The sequence below is a fragment of the Daktulosphaira vitifoliae genome, unplaced genomic scaffold (genome assembly GCF_025091365.1).
Source record: "Daktulosphaira vitifoliae isolate Bord-2020 unplaced genomic scaffold, ASM2509136v1 Scaffold_2, whole genome shotgun sequence".
Lineage (NCBI taxonomy): Eukaryota > Metazoa > Arthropoda > Insecta > Hemiptera > Phylloxeridae > Daktulosphaira > Daktulosphaira vitifoliae.
The window spans coordinates 3,985,560-3,991,403 of NW_026099573.1; the positions used below are offsets into that span (position 1 = coordinate 3,985,560).

General features: G+C 34.5%; 1 long non-coding RNA gene across 1 annotated transcript; it reads right to left on the reverse strand.

The window, feature by feature from the left end:
- Nucleotides 1-3,366: 3,366 nt before the first annotated feature.
- LOC126898904 (uncharacterized) lies at nucleotides 3,367-3,721 on the reverse strand. The gene is made up of 2 exons (XR_007702423.1): nucleotides 3,602-3,721; nucleotides 3,367-3,562 (listed from the first exon to the last, which is right to left on the reverse strand). It is a non-coding gene; the product is annotated as an uncharacterized LOC126898904 (long non-coding RNA).
- Nucleotides 3,722-5,844: the final 2,123 nt, after the last annotated feature.

A 5,844-nucleotide genomic window follows, 5' to 3' on the forward strand; every position in this document is an offset into this window, starting at 1 on the left:
TTTTATTAATTACTGCGTAACAAGCCATATAACATTTAAAAATACATCTATTCAGTTATAGTAATATAACAGATATAAAAGTACGTAAAATTGAATGTTAATGTTAAGTATAATATTTAACCGTTACTAAGAAATTGAAAAAAAACTATGAAACACTATTAAAATATTTTTGACATTTTTTTTTATTAGGAAACAATATTATATAATAAAACATAAAAATTTCCAATTAAGTTAGTATTACCTAAAGTTTTCATATTTGTTTTTAAAAGAAAGAGCTCGGCAATAATAATACAGACTATATGAGTAGGATAAAAAAGGGATAGCTGGAACCCCACACCTCACCATCACACAGCGGTAACGGTCATGATCAGAGGCGGAAAGAGGCTAAGTCTGGGATAATGGTGGTGGTAAATGGCGTGGCTTAGAGGGCCATTCAAAATTGCTAAGCTGTTCTCCTCCTATAGAACCCTTTACTCGATGATTAATTAACGAAAACCCCATTTAAACTGATCTATAGTCTAGTGTAGAGTAATGTAACCCTACGTCTACATATCTGTAGAGGAGTAATAAGGCTATGATGAAGGTATGATGGAGAACCGTACCTCCGATTAGTGACAAAGGTAAATAGGGAGATTGTAGTATAATAACTGAGTTATTACACGTCGTAATAACGCGCGTGTGCTTGACTATCCTAGAACAACTCAACAATCTTGTTAACAAACTGTATGATATTATCGTAATTTATTGTAATAGGATTTAGAATTAAGTAATTGTCACCGTAACCGTTATGAAAGTGCTACATATAATCATTGTTACACAACCCTACCGCACCCCATCCCCATCTGGGTAGAGTATAAGAGGTACGTAGGCCAGTCAACAAAGGAAAAATGGCGAAAAAAATTCCCAACCAAATTTTTTTTCTTAAAAAAGTTGAATTAAGATATGTATAATGACATACAAAAGTCCTCATTTATTGGAATTGAGCTTTTTTTTTTTACAGCCTTGCAAAAGTTAAAAAATATGAGCTTTTTTAATTTTCTCAAAAAATATTAAACTTACAAAAAAAAGTTTCGTACAAAAGTTATTTAAAAGACAATTTTAAACAAAAAAGGTCTTTTATTTTTTCATTTAAACAAATATTTTTCGAGTTGCATTACATTTATTATGAGTACTAAAATTTATATTCCATTTTTTCCATTTGTTATATACTCATTCTCTGCTCTACTTTCTTATCAACCGCTCAACACTCTGAACCATACATCATAGCTGGCCTCACTATAGTATTATAGAATTTACCTTTCAGCCTCATTGGATTTCTTTTATCGCATAAGACGCTTCTCTCCACTTTAACCACCCGCACATAATCCTGTGTCTTAAATTCTCGTCAACACCAACGCTCTTTTACACAATTGACCTTAAATACTTAAAACTTAGCATCTCTCCAATGACGCCCTCGCCTATTTTCACTGGTCTCCTTATTTCATCTACATCGTGATCTCCTTTATCAAACTCGTACTCTATATACTCTGTCTTACTCCTACTTATTCTTGACACGGCCACGACGTTGTCACACGTTGACACCCCGCGGTCGTATCAGCTCCTTCTCAGCCACCGCTTCACTGTAAACCGGACCGTTACACACACGCGTTATCGTCGTGGTGTAAAGTCCAACAAATGCCTAGCGTCGAATACCCCGCCGCAATAATACGTGAAGTTAGTTATCTTTGTGACACCACAAATCGTACCGTCGTCCGAATTCCGAACAGCTAGTGATATCCACTTGTTAAAACATCAACCTTTGCTTCATATTGTGAAATCTTTTGTATTAATTTTTTAATTTAATTATTTTTAATTTAATATAATTTAATTAATTTTTAATTTAATTTGTATTTTGGTTTCGTACATCTTTACAATATTATTCTAATAAACGGCTCGACGCCTTTCAAAATAACCTCGAACTGGTGTCGTCTACGTTATTTTAGTTTCGTGTGCACGGCACTTGAGTATATACTCGTATCATTCTTAAACCCTATTTTTCAAGAGCTGATCTCCACATCTCTAGCCTTTGCATTTGAATCGTTACTGATCTGAAAACTATTTTCACAATGCAATTATTTTCGATGGGTGTAAGGAAAGAACCTCTATGCGGTACACCTAGGTAACGATTCAGTGATTCTGTCACTAATCGGCTAATCTTTCCACTACGGGGCTCGGGTCTTATAGACCAAACATGATAAATATCATTTTAAAGTCAATTGACGATAATCTCGATAAATATCTAGGGTTTGACTAGTGACAAGGAAATACTCCTAGCAAATATATGTAAGGAAACACTATGTGATATTATATGTATCCAGGAAACACATAGAGGAATCGACCGGAATAAATCAAAAATCCGAGGGATGAAATTGGTAGCGGAAATACCACATGATAAACACGGAAGTGCTATTTTCATTAAACCTATGTTGGAAATAAAGTCATCAGATGTAACAAATTTTGAAGGAATAGAAATCTAACGATAGAATTAGCTAAGCCAAAACCATCCCACCAAATGTTCAATTTACTTTCCACAATCCTGATAATTTTAACAATTCAAGAACAAAAATAATAATCGGTGATTTCAACAGCCATCACACAGAATGGGGATATGAAAATACAAATGACGATGTAAAACGGTTTGAACAATGGGCAGATGGAAACCAATTATCGATCATACACGATTCCAAGCTACCTCCATCGTTTAGTAGTGCAAGGTGGAAAAGGGGGTATAACCCAGATTTATGCCCAGAAGACAGTGTGCTGACCCCAATCCTTTTTAATATTGTAATGTTGCAGAATTTATACAAGTTTTTTTTAATATATAAATCTTATCAGTTAATAGTGTGTGCATTAGGTATTATGTATGTCCCCAATTATTAAATTAGTTTATATACCAAACAACCGATCCAATGGTCAGTACCCGGTTTGTTGTGACAGTTGACCGCACACAGTGCATCCCTACACCTTTGTATTTTCCCTATGAACCAGTTCAAAGTTGGCACCCCCACCACCCGGCGACATCATGATCACCGGCCACTATTCAAATGCCGCAACAATGATTTTTTTTTTCCACCTATACTGCCGAGGCGACAAGTTGTCCGTTGGTCTTTTTTCTGAAAACCACGTTTTTGTATTTTTTTTGTCCTCCGTTTTTTTTATTAAAATAAACGTCGAGTCGACCTGCCGTCTACTGTGGTGTCAACCAGGTTGTATTTTTTTTTGTCCTCCGTTTTTTTTATTTTAAACAAAACGTCGAGATGATGATGTGAAGCGCAACTATGGCCGGTGGTGGGCCATCACTTCTCAAAACTATCAACAACAAGTACAACATCAATAAAACCCCCTTTTACCCCCTTTTTAATTTGTGTATCAAGCACCTCCTTTTCTTTTTTCTTTCTTCTTTTATATGAATATATTTATATCTTTAATAGTAATTATAAATTTTTTAATTAAATAATTAAAAAAAATGTTGTTATATTATACATGGCCTTTCTCTTTTATTAATATTTGTTTTTCTCAAAACCTAGTATCTCCGTCGACANATATTTGTTTTTATCAAAACCTAGTAGCTCCGTCGACAAGTACTATCTTGTTTGGCGCGGCTACTAGGTCACTGTCCAGTGTTCCCCCTGGGCAGTGGGTAATTAGTAGGCCCTCTGTTTGGCTGAAACCTTACAATATCTATACGAACGATCAACCGATCACTCCAGGAGCAAGACAATTCATCTACGCCGACGATACAGCAGTTCAAGATAACACAACTTTGAAGGAGTAGAAGCTAAACTAGAGGCCACACTTAAAACCATGACAACATACTACAAAAACATGAAACTAAAACCTAACCTAAGGAAGACTCAAATATGTACGTTCCATCTGATAAACAGATTAGCGTCTAGAAAGCTGGACATCACCTGAGGAGTTAAGTTAGAACATACACTTAATCCTAAATATTTAGGCGTTACCCTTAATAGATCACTTCCTTTTAAAGAACATTGTGTTCCCTTAAAAAGGAAAATATGTGCTAGAAACACTATTGCGAAAACTAGTTAGGTCAAAGTGGGGAGCTCATCCCGAAACAGTCAGAATCTCTGCACTAGCTCTATGTTTCTCGGTAGCTGAATATGCATGCACGGTGTGGGGAAGATCAACACACACTAAACAAATTGATAGTGCATTAAATGAAACGGTACACATTATAACAGGCTGCTTAAAGCCAACACCAGTAGACAAACTATATCCTCTAGCAGGAATAGCGCCACCACATATACGCAGACAAATTGCTAGTGACATAGAACGGATGAAACAGATCACGGATGAAAGGCACCCAATGTATAACACACAAGTTGAAGGTTTCCGACTAAAATCAAGAAAAAGCTTCCTTAAATGCACGAAGAAAGTAGAAGGTAACCCACAGACAGCAAGATTAAAGCTATGGGAGGTAGAGAGCAAGCAAAAAGTCGAAGAGAAGTTACCCCTAGGACATAACAATAAGTGGATGGTCTGGAGGACACTAAACCGCTTTCGTACAGGAGTTGGATGTTCGAGGGAAAACCTAAAAAAATGGGGAATAAGCGATGGAAATGAAGACACGAACTGTGTATGCGGAGAATTCCAGACAATGTCGCACCTGCTAAATTGCAACAAGTGTCCAATCAAATGTGACGTAACAGACTTACAAAACGCAAATAACAAGGCTATAAAGTTGGCAGAATTTTGGAGCGACATTTAGAAACACAATTCATACGTTACCTTTTAGTATCATTCATCGTTACTACTATTATTTATTTAGTACATTATATCACATTTTATTTTATTTTATATATACCAGTTGACTTTTTGACTAATTGATATTATATTATGTTCTATTATTTATAGTTTATTTGTAATGATGTTTATACATTTAATTACCTGTAAAATAACCTGTCACCCCGACTCGAAAAAAAAAAATTATTTTTGATGATCCGTAGAAGAACTCATCAGAATAATATTTATGAACAAGCCGCTCAATGATATATCACACTACGATCAAGAAGCCACGTGCTCGTCGGACTCCTCGTCTGTGTGCAAGAGAGCCCTGTACTACATCACATTCTTACGAATCTGAAAGAGGTATTGGATCCTAAATACTTAAAACTTTCAACCTCCCCAATCACTTTCTCGCCTATTGTCACTGATCTCCTCATTTCACCTACCTAATGTTTTTTTTTGTCAACCCAGCTGGAATTTTTGGTAATGATAAAATTAATTGTCATTAAATGTATAAAATTGGTCTTGTTAGAGTTTAAACTCAATGGTGGATAATAACATTCATGATATAAAACTTAAAAAGTCAAATAAAGTTATAATTCTATCTCCAATAACTTCCATTGTTAAAATTAATAATTAAATAATTAAAGTAAAACCATTGCTACTATTTCAACTAATCGCTATAAAAAAAAAAAACCAGCAATATCCCGGTACAGTGGGTATAATTGGTTCAGTATAGATGATACGTGACAGTGACTAAAATCATTATCATAAAAAAACGCCTTGATGCAAATCTGTAGATAGTGTTTGATTTTAAAGTATAAATGGATTATTACAAAAGCTAAATAATCTCCTATTTCCTTATTTATATCCTAATTACAAGTTATATACATTATTAGTGCAAAGTATGTAATCGATAGATTTCTCTTCTATAAAGATATTTGACAAAAGTATCAAACAAAATTTTTTTCCATTTTCTTATTCATTTTCCTATTCTAAATTTTGATAGAATATATCTTCAACAAAAGTATAATCTTCTAAATCGCCAATATTTATTTC